At 41.0% G+C, this 16813-nt stretch overlaps 1 long non-coding RNA gene across 3 annotated transcripts in view; it reads left to right on the top strand.

Moving 5' to 3' along the window:
- The window catches only part of LOC129552253 (uncharacterized), a 187553-nt gene that overhangs the window by 24253 nt on the left and 146487 nt on the right, over window positions 1-16813 (top strand). The gene's annotated exons all lie outside the window — the stretch shown is intronic.

Here is a 16813-nt window from a genome sequence, read left to right as displayed (position 1 = left end):
ATCATAGTAAACATGTATTGCATTTGTAGTACTTTTTTTTTTTTTTAAGCAATAAGGGTTTTATTTTTTACCATTAAGTACTGGGTATCGGAGAAGGCAATGGCAAGCCACTCCAGTACTCTTGACTAGAAAATCCCATGGATGGAGGAGCCTGGTAGGCTGCAGTCCGTGGGGTCGCTAGGGGTCGGACACGACTGAGCGACTTTACTTTCACTTTTCACTTTCACACATTGGAGAAGGAAATGGCAACCCACTCCAGTGTTCTTGCCTGGAGAATCCCAGGGACTGGGGAGCCTGGTGGGCTGCCGTCTATGGGGTCACACAGAGTCGGACATGACTGAAGTGACTTAGCAGCAGCAGCAGCAGCATGATGAAACACAGCTGGAACCATCATGGGTGCATCTTCAAGGATGCCTTGACTTCGTAATTTCTTGCAACAAAGTTACAGACCCTCCAGTCTAGCCACAAAGTAAAATTTGGAGTTAGTTACAAATGAGACAGGGAGGGCCCAGGAGCTGATGCAGAAGGAATAAACCTGCCTTCTATCTTAACACTGATAGAGAAGGGATCATTTTGCCTTCCATTTGGATAGAGACAAAGATTTTTGCATGTTGCTGTGTGTTGACAGTTTATATGTGCACATGCAATTTGCTTTCTCTGGCCAGGCTACAGAAAGAAGCAGTTTACTTAACAGCATACATTTCTTGATGTGGATTTTGTTCAAATTTCTGGCAGTTTGGATGTTGCTTCAATCCCTTATGGCATAAAACCCTTTCAGTATGGGTCTTTCTCCTACTGTAATCCCATTTTTGCCAAATTAAAAATATTGATAAGCACTATCTGAAAATTAATGATTCAATCAATACCCTCTTTTGCCTAGCTGTTAGCACAGTTTTCGGATACTGTGCCTCCTTTACCATCTGTTTGGTAGAAAATTATATTTCTGCTTTCTAAATTACTCAAAAAAGTATTATTCAGGTCCTTTGTTTTTTCAAATCATGCAATAAACATGTATTGACATATATAGTTCTTTCTTCTTTTATCTTAGGTGTATATAATTTTATCAACTTTGCAGGAAAAACAGATCCCCTCAGGGTCTGAAATGGTATTTGAAGAGATAAGCTCACTTTTAGCTCATTCCTAATAACATTACATTGTTGTTTAGAAGGAGATAGCAGGCTCTGTGTTATAAATTTTAATATACTCTGTCATCAAATAACAACTGAATTATACTGTGGATAAACCACAGGACTCCTATTGAACTGTCAATGACGTCTAGTCACTCTGTTTTTGCCAACTGAGAGCACAGAGAAATATTATGCAATGACCAGAGCCCCAGTGACTTTAGGAACCTGTATGCAATTAGTGCCTTTTCACATGTTGCTCGTGGAGCATATCTTCCAATGATTTCAGGAGAAGAACAAGAGGGAATGGAAAGGAGAATTAGCTGAGTATTTGTGAAATCGGGCACCGGAACTTCTCTAAGCCTCAGTTTCCTCCCTGGTAAAATACAGAAGATTCTTTCTTTCTTACAAGGTGGTTGTGACTGTTAAGTGTGTGCACGCTCGCTCATTCATGTCCAGCTCTCTTTGACCCCATGGGCTTTAACCCACCAGGCTCCTCTGTTCATGGGATGCTCCAGGCAAGAATAATGGAGGGTGGCGCCATTTCCTCCTCCAGTGACTGTTAAGTAGTAGTACTTGGATGAAAACAGATCATAAAGCATTGAGCTAGTTATTATTGTGGCAGAAATATGAACATTGAGCACATTAGGAAAGACTATTAAATGTGGTGCTTTAGCACTCAGGGGAATTAGGGGACAGGTTGGAACACTGTTGACCCTAGCACTGCAAAATCCACTCCCCAAATTTCCTGGTTGGCAGTGACATTCAGTTTGTTCAAGGTCTGTCCGTCTCATAGCAGGGGAACTCCCCCTCTGGCAAAGGTGTCCAGTGTGGCTATGTCATCCTCTTCAATAATCAGGAAACGTGGGAGTATTAATGGAAAGGAGGAGGTTGGCTTTCCCTTGAGGGAGTTCAAGGAAGCTTTTCCAACTGAGGACTGAGATGGGCAGCAAACTATGATTTAAACAGTTAATGGGCATTAACTAAATATACCACAAGGAAAGCTGCTGCTGCTGCTGCTAAGTCACTTCAGTCGTGTCCGACTCTGTGTGACCCCATAGACGGCAGCCCACCAGGCTCCCCCGTCCCTGGGATTCTCCAGGCAAGAACACTGGAGTGGGTTGCCATTTCCTTCTCCAATGTGTGAAAGTGAAAGTGAAGTCGCTCAGTCGTGTCCGACCCTTAGCGACCCCACGGACTGCAGCCTACCAGGCTCCTCCGTCCATGGGATTTTCTAGGCAAGAGTACTGGAGTGGCTTGCCATTGCCTTCTCCACAAGGAAAGCTGCTTGGATGAAATACAGATTACGTCTTCCTGTCTCTACTAACACACTGAAGTGCTAGTAACACAGTAGCTCCACACCCAAGTAAGAGAGTGAAAGATAAGGGACTGGGTGAGGCCAGTGTCCTGGGGGCAGGAGGATGCCTGGTGGCTGAAGAGGTCCGCTCTGTTTGCTGTAAGCAGAGATTCTACTGCCATCCTCTTGTTTTGCAACAAGAGACAAACAAAGGGGATTTTCCTGAGCAGCCAGAGTGACAAAGAAATGAGGCAAATGATTGAGAAACCGATTGGCGTTCATCGAAGAGCAACAAACTTGATTGATCAGCCTGAGGGACTGCCTTCAGAGGGAAGATGACCACTGGCTCTCACTAAGAGGGACTGGCTCATTGGCCACAAGAACTTGAAGGGTGTAAATACCAGGGACGGAGAGGAGTTATTTAGTGTGGTCCAAGGGGACGGCAGGAGGAGGGGTGGAAATGAAAGTCAAAACAAAGATGATTTACGTGGCTGAGCAGGTCTCATGCCCTAATGGAGAGATCTATTATAGACTGAGCTGCGCTGTCCCCCAGGAAGGCACGGAAGCCCCCGTCTCTTGTGCCATTTACAATTGGAAAAGGCACTAAAAAGTAGATCAGCATATTGGAGAGGGAAAAAACCACCACAGGCCCTCAGAGAATCAGTGGGATGACTTAATAGGTCTTTCCCATCTCCAATTACAGTGATGTGGCTCGTGTGCATGGGGACCTGAGTTGCTGGAATAATTTTCCATCATCTGGGCTTCTTTCCTGTTCCTACAGGGCCCCGAGAATAGGTAATGGAGAGCCGTTTCTGCATTATAAATAGAAGCCTAAGTGCACTGATGCTTTAGTGTGACGGCAGAACTGAGGAGCTTAAGTTTCTCATTGTGATGTCAGTGTCAATAAATACACACACACATCCTGACCGAGACTCAAAACAACATCCATATTGAAAGAGTCCCAAGACAAAGGAAAGGGGCTTTGCCATGTTTGCATGGTGACTGCCTCAGTGCAAATTCAAGCAGCTTATTCTCTAACCTGGGGAAACAAATGTCCAAACACTTGCATGCTATCTTGAAATTATCTGGTCTTCAAAAACTATTAAACATTTACTGTGTAGGAAGTTGAAGACCTACGTTTTGAACATGCTTCTGTATTTCTGTCTACAGCTGCAGTGGTATTAGCAACTGACACATTCTGAAACTCTCGATGGCCCAGAAGGGCACATGTAGGCATGAGGCCATGCCAACCTGGGTAACAACTGCCAGGGGTGGGAACACTTGGTCGCATGGAAACTGGGGCAGGCAGAAAAGGGCCCGTGTGCCCGTGATTGCTAGAAGCAGCACAGCTGTGACCATCAAAACCTCTCCCCGCCAGAGGATGACACAGATGCAGGGGGACAAAAGTGGTCACAGGGCAACAGGAGGGAGAGAGGCAGTGAGAAAGAAAGCCAAAGAATCAAGCTGGAGGGGGGAACCCCCAGATGTTAAGTTCCCCACAGGTGGAGGATACCACGGTTCCTGATAAAAATATTGTATGTGGTCAAGCACAAGGGAAACTTGGCGTTCTGGAACACTGAAGTTTGTTACAAACAAATTCAGGGTTTGACTTCCACCCTACAGATATAGGTCAAGCCTCATCCTGCTGTTCGTAGCAGCTGTGGCCAATGGGAGACGGAGCTGCCCAGCTCGCCAGTTTAAGCCGCTGCTAATAGATGGAAATCAACCTAACCCCATTTCCTGCCTCTCTGTTGTCCTTCCTTGTGCGTTCAGGCCCATGTAGGCACAGGCTGAGCTGCTGGATGGCTGTCCCTGCTGGGAGACTGATGGGATAGTATCTGATGCTGGCAAATACTGCCTTCTTATCTAGCTGAAAGGTCTGTTTGTAAGCTCTTCAAACAAGGACGGTGTAAAAATACAGTAGTATTAGCCTGAAGTCTATGCTAAATTTGTAGATTTTCCTGATCTTTCATTTCAAGGAAACCTTGGAGATGTTTAGATAGAGGGAAGTCCATGACAGAGCCTCTTTTTGAAAGGCTACAGCAGAGGTTAAATGACTTGTCTAAGGTTACTCAGAAAGGTGGAGAATCAAAGGGGTGGTCTGAGAAAAATGGGGAAAATGATCAAATTAAATCTGGAGAAAGAACGTTGTCATTGATCCTCCTGGTTAAAGATCTGTTGGAAGTCCCAGTTCAGTAACACACATTCCTTAATCCCAGGTGTTCGGACTCTTTACTTAAAAGTGAGTTCAGATGTTTTCCTGTGCTCATGTTTTTAAAACTGTCCTACCTGTTCTTCTCAGCAAAAGTGACAGTAGATCAAGCTCAGTCTGGTCATGTGACTTTAACTGTTTACTCACTGAGGCCTATAGCCAAGCGCCTATGGAGCTGAATTAGAGAATGAATTAGAATAAACCGTGTGCTAAATGTTGTGTAGATAGCTACATATCTTTCTGCAGGATTTTATGACTTGTTTCTTTTTCTTCCACCCTGGATTCTGTAACCTGGAATCTTTGATTCAGATAGACTGTTGTTTTCTTTTCATCCCCTGAAGAGAACAATGAAACCTTGCCTCTGCTTTTCCCACTGCTTAAGCTTTCAGAGGATATTTCTTACTAAAAGTGGTCCATGTTCTGAAATAACAGGTTCCTTCATGTTCTTTGTGTTTGAATAAACAAAATTAGGCTTGTTAAAGAATATTTGGAAAATATTTAAAAGAAAATAAAAATTACCCATAAACTTGCCAGCCAGTAACAACCACAAGAGCATTTTTGTGTGTTTCTGTCTTTCTACACACATGCATGCGTTCCAAAATCTGTCATAAGTGTTTTCAAGGTTTTTCATATATTGCCAAGTTGCCCTCCAGAAAGATTAAATCAATGTATAAGCTGTTTTAAATGAATGATAATTTTTTTAAAGTTCAAGCAGACTTTAAGTTTGCAAGTTGGACAGTGATACCTCACTGCTGTCCTTGTTTTCTTGTATCTGCTTCACTCCTAAGGTTGACTGTTTCCCCCCATGGTTGTGGCCAATATCAGTGAACTTTGTATTGGATTCCTCAGCAACATTGTGGTTTCTGGAATTGACCCCAGTGCCAGGAATGGGTCTCAATTAACATAAACCAAACGTGGAAATCCAGTCTCTCTTGCTAGCGAATGGTTCAAAATCAGAATATGGCATTCCTCTGATAGCAGAATTGATCGAGCTTGGTCCTAAACTGACTCAGTGAAGCTAAGGAGATGGGCTTATATTGTATTGTTAGCAAAGAGACTCCATTTCTCTTCTGATGAATGTGAACAAGAGAACATGTTGCCTGCCCCCGCCCCCGCCCCCGCCCCCCCCAGTGATTGTTGGATACCATCTTATGATCCTGAAAGAAGCCCTCCTCTCCTTTTGGTTCCACGAGATAGTATTTCCTTATTTTGTAGGTCAGTTTTATTTGGAGTTTCAATTTCTTCAGTGAAAGTTTATCATAAACCTTTTTGTTCTATGGGTTTTTGTTATTGTTGTTGTTTATTTCATTTTTGTCAATTCTTGTTGGGTATTCTTAGCCTCTGTATTGCTGATGCGGCAAGGACTCTACTGAGAATATAGTCTTCTTGTCTTTCTTTACATTGTGAATATATCTCCAAGTTTATCACTTATAATTTATTCTTTACTTCTGTTAAATATAGGTTAGAATATAATTTATTAAATCTATTAAATTATAATTTAATAGATTTAAATTTAATTAACTCTATATATTTAATAAATTCTATAATTCTATAATAAATTTAATTATTAAATCTATAAATTATAATTTATTAAATCTAGTAAATCCATCAGTGTTTTCTTATGATATATTCCATTGCTTTTACTTTTATTCATTCATTCATTAAAGAGTGTGTATATGTGTCTGTGTGTGTGAACTACAAGGTGTCAGGCATTATTAGAGACAATAAGACTATCGTGAGTCAAGAAAGGCACAGTACATCCCCTGTCCTCCTGGAGTTCATATCCTGGTGGGGGATTGGTGTATATTAGAAATTAACTGAAAAGCCACATAAATGCATGTATTAATGGATAGGTCCTATGAAGGGAAGGACACAGTATAGGAGTGCTTTCAAAAGAGGACTAGAGGTAGGAAAGTCAGGGAACCTTTCCTGGGGAAGTGGTGACTGAGCTCAGAATGATAAAGAGGAATTAGGTAGTTGGGTAAGAGAATTACAGGCAGTGCAAAGAGCAGGTGCAAAGGTCCAGCTCAGGGGCAAGCACAGGAAACCGGAAGGACTGAAAGAATGTAAAAAGAGTCCACATCCTGAGAAGGGCCTGGTGCAAGATGAAGATGGAAGGCTAAAGGGTGGGGGTGGCGGATGCTGACCACGCAGGGCCAATAGTCCTCATCAAGGAGATGTGTCTCCTTCATAAGATCCATGGGATGTCACCGAAGGTGTCATCTTTGAGAACCACATTACTTTTACCTCCAACATCCATTCTAATAACAAGTCCTAACAATTTTGCTTTCTAAACATCTCTTCAATCTGTCTACTTCAAGCTACCCACTTGTGTTCATCATTTCCAAAAGTTCCCTGGTTCATTCTAGCATCACTTCTGCCTGGACTAATGGAACGGCCTCCTCAGTGATCTATTTGCACCTACTCTTACCCCAGTCCAACCCATTCCTACACTGACCTTGATACCCTTTGATGACACAGAAAGCTCTGAAAGAGGGTCAGTGTGTTTTTTATGAGTTTTCTTCTTGAGAGCTTGTGGAGTGGGCAGTTCATCAGTTTAATCTTGGACATGTTGAATTTTAAACACCCCTGTATGTCCTAGAGAAGAAGCCAAGTAGGAGGTGAATATTAGATAGAGCTCTTCTGCCTCCCTATCTTGAGCCAGTCTCCACCCATCTCTACTCTGATGCACGTCCAGAGACTCTGACCTGAGTGGGAGGAGTCAAGATTCCATGTATCCCCAGCACGTGGCTCCCATGTGCTCTGGCTTCTAGTTGCATTCAGTCAACGGGAGGTCTAGGCAGATTAGGAAGAAGAGTGAAGGCTGAGTGTATCGTCTACATCCTGCATCATCTCTTCCCCTTTCCCATCTCCTTCTCTTTCCACCTTGACTCCTTCAAACCCTCCTCCTTTGCTTCCTGCTTCTCCTGCTCTTCTTCCTCCCATCTCTTCCTGGTTTTTTTCTCTTTATAATCCATTACTCACTTCCATCTCCTACTTAAAGTCTAGACAAAAAAGTTCCCTGAGATGCTGGAGCATAGATTCTCTATTGTTTTCCCTAAGCCCCCTACAAATGATCTTGTGACTACAGTCTCCTTAATTATGGTACATTTTGTTGTGCCACCTGTCTCTTTCAGCGATCTTGACCTATACTAATAGGAAAGAAAATGGCTGGGCTAGAGTTAAATTTGAGTCTCTTGAGTAGAGGTGGTAATTGGAGCTGTATAGATGTGAATTGGGTATAGATGTGAATACCTTGGGAGACAGTGTAGAGAAAGAATGGGCTCTGAGGAACTCATGTATAATGGCTTTTGGAGGAGGATAATCTTACAAAGGAATTGGAGAAGTAGCAACCAAAGTGGGGTGAAAAATCAGGGCATTGTATGTCATACAAGTCAAAGGAAGCAAAGGGAAGAAAAAGAAGGTTGGTAGTCAAGACTAACAGTTGGTCCTGCAAAGTTATTAGATTTAGTGATATATTAATACCATTGTGAATGTGTTGCATATTTTCTGTTTCTTCAGTATAATGATTTAAATTTTTTACATTAATTTATCTATAATTTAGATAAATACAATCAAATTTGTTTTAGAATATATTTTAAAATTAAAAATTAACTATCCTTCCTTAGCCATTCAGTTCAGTTCAGACACTCAGTTGTGTCTGACTCTTTGCAACCCCATGGACTGCAGCACACCTGGCTTCCCTGTCCATCACCAACTCCTGGATCTTGCTCAAACTCATGTCCATCAAGTCAGCGATGCCATCCAACCATCTCATCCTCTGTCGTCCCCTTCTCCTCCTGCCTTCAATCTTTCCCAGCATCAGGGTAGTTTCTAATGAGTCAGTTCTTTGTAACATGTGGCCAAAGTATTGTAGTTTCAGCTTCAGCATCAGTCCTTCCAATAAATATTCAGGATTGATTTCCTTTAGGATGGACTGGTTGGATCTCCTTGCAGTCCAAGGGACTCTCAAGAGTCTTCTCCAACACCACAGTTCAAAAGCACCAATTTTTCACCGTTTAGCTTTCTTTATAGTCCAACTCTCACATCCATACATGACGACTGTAAAAACCATAGTTTTGACTGAATGGACCTTTGTTGGCAAAGTAATGTCTCTGCTTTTTACTATGCTGTCTAGGTTGGTCGTAGCTTTTCTTCCAAGGAGCAAGCGTCTTTTAATTTCATGGTGCAGTCACCATCTGCAGTGATTTTGGAGTCATTATTCCAACATTATTTATCTTATGCTTTCTCTATTACCATTGTTTCCTCCCACATTCACTGTTTCTAAAAATACAAAATGATGTTTGAGCACTTTGTACTAGCTATTAAAGAGCTTTCTGTTTGTATCATAGTGGTTAGTAGTTGTTGCTTTATCCTTAATTTTACCTATTTCTTAAATAGTTGTTAAAGTATTTATGTATTTATTTGGCTGTGCTGAGTCTCAGCTGCAGCATGCTAGACCTTTTAGTCATGGCATGAGATTTCTTGTGGCATGGGGGGTCTAGTTCCCTGACCAATAATTGAACCAGGGCCCCCTGCACTGGGAGCACAGAGTCTTAGCCTCTGGACCACCAGGCAAGTTCCTATCATTCATTTTAAAATGTATCCATTAGAACAAATCTAACCTCTTAATTTTTAATTTTCAGAATTCTGTTGTCAATATTTCTTTCTTTCTTTCATTATTCTGTTGTCTCATTTATTCTTCCAGATAACTTTAGAACTGTTTTACCAATTAGAGAAATACTTCACTGGGATTTTGTTTGGGATTATTTTAATCCTGTAAATTAAACTGAAAAGTTAAATCTTCATGATATTGCCTTTTAGCCAGAAACTTGATGGATGATAGACAGATGGATCCATTTACCTTCAAATCTCATTTTTTTTTACCTCTAAGAATAGTGTTGTAATTTTCTTCAAATAACATGCATATTTTGTGAAGGTCATTTCCACATATTTTATGTTTACATTCTTCTTTCTGATCTTTCTCAGATATTCTTTCTCTGACTTCTTTTGGTATAAGAGTAATAATGTTTCTGGTAGAGAAAAATAAGAGGAAATCAAAAGGAAAAGCACTAAACATAATTCTAATAGTCAACATCCAGATCCCAACACGGTTAACTTTTTGGTGTACTAACTAAACACTTTATGGTCTTATGTATGTGTATTTTTATGCTTCTTATGCAAATGAGATACCATTTTATTCTGTAACTTCTTTTACCTACTATACAGCTCTTCATGTCACTATATGCACTTCTGACTCATAATCCTTCATGACTAGATTCTGTTCTGTGGTATATATGTACCTTAATTTATTTAACCAGACCTTTAATGGGGAGCTTAGTTGTTTCTAACTTTCCAGCATGAAATCATTCTGTGATAAACCTCTTTTCACCTCCTCAATTCCAAAAAGCCTTGACATTTTATTAAGTATTGACTATGTAGAAAAGAATATTTATAAAATGTTTAATGATTTAAAAATTAACACTATAGTGATCACTTATGTATCCACTGTCCTGTTTAAGACATAGAACAGTTAAGCCCCTTTGTGTCCCTCTCCAATCCCATCCTTCCTTCCTAATCATTCCATATACATATGTGTGTATGTGTGTGTGTGTGTGTGTGTGTGTGTATGAATTTGCATGCTCTGAACTTCATGTAATTGGAATGTTACCATATGGGTCTTTCTAGGACATGCTTTTTCTACTTAATAACATATTCCTGAGATTCATCCATGTCATTGCAAATAACTACAGTTTATTCATGTTTATTGCTCTATGGTATTCAATTATATGAATGTACCATACTTTTTAATCCATTCTATTGTTGGTGGATATTTTGGTTATTTCTAGTTTTCACTCTTACAACTATGCTACTATGAACATCTTGTACTTATCACCCACACTGTATGTATATGACCAAACATCAGAGAATAGAACTGCTAGGTCAAAAGGCATGCAGTACCTTCAACCTAATAGATAATGCAAATTGTTTTCCAAAATGGTTGAAATAAATTTACTCTCCCACCAAGCAGTGAAAGAATTCAGTGACTCCACATTTGTAATTCTTGGTATTTCACAATTATACATTTTTGTCAATCTGATCAGATTGAAATAATATGCCACCGTGGTTTTAATTTGCATTTCTCTTATTACAAATGAAGTTAAATATGTTTTCATATGTTAATTTACCATTTGTGTTCTCCCTTCAGTGATGTGCCCATTCAAATTGTTTTCCCATTTAAAATAAATTAGGTTGTCCTTTTTCGTTAATGGTTATAGTTTTTGTATGGTCTGGACACTGACCCTTTGTCACATGCAGTGCCCTCTCAGTGTGTAGCTCATCTTTTCACTCCTGTTACGGTTTCTATGGATGAACAGAAAAAAGTTTATAATATAGAAGTTAAAGAAGTTTTAATGTGGTTGACTTTAATAATAATTTCCTCTACTGTCTGTGCTTTTCTCTCTGGTAGTTAGGTTTAGTTGCTTAGTGGTGTCTGACTCTTTGTGACCCCATGGACTGTAGCCCGCCAGGCTCCTGTGTCCATGGGATTTCCCAGGCAAGAATGCTGGAATGGGTTGCCATTTTCTTCTCCAGGGGTTCTTCCTTCTCCAAGGGATCTTCCCAACCCAGAGATTGAACCTGGGTTTCCTGCATTGTAGGCAGACTCTTCTACCAACTGGGCCACCATGAAAGACATAGAGAATCTTATGTTCCTTTAACTGAAATGATCATTTTCTTCTATTACTTTCAAAAATGTTTAAAGCTATACCAAAGTTTGAGTATTTTATACACATAGAATTGATTTTTGGCATGTGGTGTTAGTAGGAGTTCAGATTAATTTTTTTCTATATGAATAACCAGTTTCTCAGCGTCACTTTAAAGCTTATACTTTCTCAACTGATTTTCAGTGTCAGCTGTGACATACTTGAGAATCAACTTACCAAAATCCACTATCCATCCCTCAATGCCCACCAGTCAAAATAAATACTTTGTTGAGATTTTAAATAAAATAAATCTGTGGATCAATCTGAAAAGCAATGACAACTTTATAATATTGAATCTTCCTATCCATGAACATAGTATCTCTTTCCATTTATTTAAGTTTCCTTTAATTTCACCCAATCTTTTTATGATTTTATGTATACAGGCCTTACTTGGATTTTGTTAAGTCTCTTCCTAGGTAATTAATATTTTTGATACTACTTTAAGCAGCATCTTTTAATTACATGTTCTAATTATTTGTTGCTGGTATACAGAAATGCATTTTTAAAATATTGACCTTATAAGCATCAATTTTACTTTAAAAATCTTAATTCTATTTGATATATAGATTCTATTATACTTTCTATGTAAAAATCGTATCTCCTGCAAATGACGACTCCCTACTGTCTGCCTCTCCAATCATTATAAATTGTACATAAATTTTACACTATTTGATATTTCCAATACCTAACGTTTGCATGGGTGATGTGAGTTTCTTGTTGTTTTGTTGGGGCTCACTCATCATGCCTTTCTTTTTTTAATTGGAAAATTAAAAGCACATATTTATATGGGAATTATTTGAAGTCAAGATTAAAGGGAGTTCATTTAAAAAGGATTTGTGTGTGTTTCTGGCAGATGCCCATGGCTACTGCTGAAAGAGGGCCACTTTAAACTGAATTCTCAGCTTGAAGTTTTGAAGACTACTGAGGCAGAGCTAGTCCAGTATGAAAACTCACACATGAGGGCTAGCTTGTACTTAGAAACTTTCAGGAAAGTTTTTTTTTCCCCTTTACCAGTGCCAAATTTTAAGATAAGTAGATGTTCTTGTTGTTTGCTATGGGAACAGTTTTATTTCTAGTATACCCTTTTGAGCTTTATGTAGGATTGTCTTTGAGATTGCCCTCTTTTGCTGGACCTGGGCTTTGTCAAATATCATCCATATCTCTCAAGGCTGTGAACACTGGAACTCAAGATCCTCTGATTTGTCAAAAGTCCTCAGCACAAAGGTCAGTATCAGAGCCTGGGTCATCTCACTAGGACCTCACTTTGAGTTCATTTTGGCCTTACTTTATTACCAGGTCATTGATGCATTTAAAAATATATTTATATATTTTATTCATTGTTTTTAGTTATTCTTAATGGGAAGTTTGTTAAGGGCATCTAGGTTGTTAAGCATCCTCCACCTCATTTCAGCTATAACCTCTCATATTCTAGATCTTTTCATTTCTGATACCTGTTCACCTCCTAAATCTCAATTTCTGATATCTTCTCTGTGGCCATCACCTCCTGTCTTTGGATGCCTCTCATTTACCAGTCCCACCTTTACAATTCTTTAACTCTATTAGGACTCCCAATTCATTCACCCTCCCAAATATTTACTGTCCATTTACCTAGGTTCTCCCTCATCCAGAGTCTATGCAGGGTCCCTGTATTGCAGAATACAATATACACAGTACCTTCTAGAGCTGTGCCATGCTGTGGTATTGATTTTGTGTTCCATCATAATAATCACTCCCTTAGACACACTCTCCATGTCCTTTTGTTTTTTCCCCTCCTATCATCTGACCTTGCACAGTTATTGATTAAATCCCTACTTATCTGCCTACTTTGTACCTGGTTCTGGAGGAAAGCAAGCAGCTATGCCGACTAGTTTCCTTCAAAGTTCATGTAATTTCAGGATGCTTAGCAATCCTTCTGTATTTCTCTAATCAGTCCTCTTTACCATCTTTGGAAGCAGCTTCTCTCTGCAAACCACAAGGCTTCCCTTTCTCAGTTGGTGCCTTCCCTTATTCCACTGAGACAATGGAGTCTAACACTGAAGCGCATCCTCATCCACCCACGACCAACCTCCCTGCATTTGTAACAGATTCTCAGCTTTCCCTCTTGTGACTTCAGATGAGCTATCCATTTTCATATCTAAGGCCAACCTGTCCACCTGTGCACAGGATCCTGCCCTTTCTTTTCCCTCCTCCCATCACTACCAGTGAGTGATTCTCTTGTCATCTGACTCTTTTCCTGCCCTGAGAATGGACACATCCTGTCAGATTATTTTTTTCTTGAAATAAGAGACAACTTCTTCTGGGAAGATGAAGTTGATATACTTTTCCATATTCTTCCAGCTGAGTAAAACTAAAAACCCTTGGACATGACATATAAAAGAAGCATAAGAAGGCTGAGAGGTAGAGAGAAGAAGGCAGATCAGCTAGGGGCTTTGAGACCTGAAGAATGACATATGGTTAGTTCCTATGTTGGTTGGTTGGTTGGTTGCCTCAAAAATCCCAGACTTGGAGCTGAGGAAGCTGGCAACCCACAAATACCAACAGGAACAGACAAAACCCTTAACCAAAGCCTGCTCTGCCTAGACAGAAAACCAGGAATGGGTCATCCTAGTGAAACAGAAAACTTTTAGAATTATCTAAACAGTTCTGGGCCTTCCAAGTGGCTCAGTGGTAAAGAATCCGCCTGCCGATGCCGGAGATACAGGAGATGTGGGTTCGATCCCTGGGTCATGAAAGATCCCCTGGAGGAGGGCATGGCAACCCACTCCAGTATTCTTGCCTGGAGAAGCCCATGGAACAGAGGAGCCTGGTGGGCTACAGTTCATGGGATGGCAAAGAGTTGGACATGGCTGAGTATGCATACACAAACAGCTCTCCTCTAGCCAAAACCACAGAAAACCACTGACCCGTTCCCACCCATGCCAGCAAAGTCTTAGGGGGAAGCCTAGACTTCAGCCTCCACTAGGCTGTACCAAGGCACCCCCACACACCTGCCAAGGTGGTGACAGAGAGGGATACATAGGGAGCTGGGATTTTCCTCCCCACCAGGCACGGATGACACTTGCTGCCCTCCCTTCCCTCCCCACAGTACCAGTAAAGACCACACAGGGAGCCCGGACTTCCAGCCCCTCCTGGCAGCATAAGGCCTCCCTCCCTATCCCAGATGGGGTGCTGTTAGAGAAGTCCTAGGGTAGCTTCCGGAGAAGGCAATAGCAAGCCACTCCAGTACTCTTGCCTAGAAAATCCCATGGATGGAGGAGCCTGGTAGGCTGCAGTCCGTGGGGTCGCTAAGGGTCGGACACGACTGAGCGACTTCACTTTCACTTTTCCCTTTCACACACTGGAGAAGGAAATGGCAACCCACTCCAGTGTTCTTGCCTGGAGAATCCCAGGGACGGGGGAGCCTGGTGAGCTGCCGTCTATAGGGTCACACAGAGTCGGACACGACTGAAGCGACTTAGCAGCAGCAGCAGGGGAGCTTCATGGTTTTTGCCACCACCCAGCAGCAAAGAGGCACTTCTGCTCCTCCCAGCCGGGAAGGCATTGGTACAGTCCTCGTGAGGAGCTCACAACTTTCGGACAGCGTGGCCTTTACCTGCTAGGTCACTGTGTAACCCCAGTGCCTGGAAAAATAGGGGCTAGTCCTGTGTCTCAATTTGTTCCTCGGTAAAACGAGAATGAAAATAACAGTGCCTGCCTGTCGGCCGTTGTGTTGGCTCATTTAACCCTCACACGTAAAGCTCCTAGGACAGAAAGTGGCAGCCTTTGCTGGTGCTGCTTGCCTTGTCGCTACTCATTCCTCGCTGATTTGCGTGCCCCTCAAATATAGCTTTAGTCATATTTCATGAGCTTTGACTTGCGTGTTTTCATTATTTTTATTTTCCAAATATTCTATGATTGCAATCATATCTCCTCCTTTATGCCCAAGAGATATATAGAAGGGTACGTTTGAATTTCCAAGTGGGTGGGAAATTTCTGCTTAAATGTTCCTAATTTATAGTTTTATTGTTCTGTGGCCAGAGCATGTCTGTGCACTTTGTGCTTTAGGAGATTTATTGATGTTTTCTTTTCAGTCTAGCCCATGATCTATTTTTAAAAAATAATTTCTTCAATTAAAATTGTTTTTCCCTTTTTCCTCATTGTGAAGGCTTTTATGGTAGGGATATATCCTATAAACATACTTTCCAACACACCAAACTAGACAGTTAAATGAAATATTCAATAAAAGCTTCAATCATGTTGAGTTAAAATGCTTTATTCCTGTTCAATCTGCAGTAAGCACAGATTGCAGATTCCCCAGAGGGAGAGAAATGGGAGCAGGCATACTCAGCCTTCAGGTATGATTTGTTAGTTGTTTCGGCTGCTTCTTTTCTCCCTCTTTTTTTTTCCCCCTTGTAAAGAAGGTCTTTAATTCTAGTTGCAGAAGATGATAATTTCCAAAAGTGGCCACAGCAATATTTCTGGCCCCACATTGCTGTTCCAGGACCTTGCCACATCCCATCAAGGGGTGAAGATCCATCTCCTTCCCCTTGAACCAGGGTAGAAGTTGATGACTGCCTCAACAAAAAGAGGAGAGGTGGATGTCATGTTGGGTGTTATGTTGTGGACTTTCCCAGCTGGGTCATAAATGGCAGTATAACCTCTGCCTGACTCTCTTGTGGTGCTCACCCTTGAAAGCCAGGCACCATGTTGTGAAGAACCTCAGGCTACTCCTGTAGCTCAGGAGCGGCTGCTCTTAGGCATTGAGGTCCCAGCAATAGCCACCATCAGTCAGCAGACATGTGAGGGAATGACTTCAGGAGATCTCAGCCCCTACTCATCCCCAGGGTCCCTGCCTGAATTGTGACCCACAGATCCAATAAGCCCTATAAATGATTGTTTTACCATTGGTGGTTTACGAATAGTATTTTATCATTGAATTGTAGGATAATTTGTTCCTCTGCTGTAGTAACCAGCTCTCTAAGGATGAAGTGATCCCAGCTAATCAGAAAATTCCAGTAAGAAGTAGGGTGCTATAGTAACAAAAACATTAGGACCTGGGAGACTTAGGTCATAGACTATATTAACTCATCGTTGACTTTGGGACCTTGAACATAGCATGTAACCTTTCTGAGTCTTAGTATTTGACCCTTTTCAGCCCCTCCAAGTTCTACTATTGATTAATGTCTTGATATAGAACATTGTGTATTATAAAAGGTTTCATATCAGAAGTACTCTGTCTCTTGAGAGATGGCGTATCTATATTTAATCAATGACATTCTTGATTTTGCAGTTAACTCTTACAGGGAAATCTTATTTTCCTTGTTTCCAAACTATTGGAAAGAATTTTCCAAAGTACTGACAGCAGAGAATAGAATCATTTTTTATTAACCTAATATTAGCATAAAATAGAAAGCTGACTAGGCATTTGCTGCAAAAG

The sequence above is a fragment of the Moschus berezovskii genome, chromosome 3, assembly GCF_049115385.1.
Source record: "Moschus berezovskii isolate FMDL1 chromosome 3, NW_MosBer_1.0, whole genome shotgun sequence".
Lineage (NCBI taxonomy): Eukaryota > Metazoa > Chordata > Mammalia > Artiodactyla > Moschidae > Moschus > Moschus berezovskii.
Note: the sequence above shows the minus strand (reverse complement) of the source record. Positions and strands in the feature narration are given on the sequence as shown.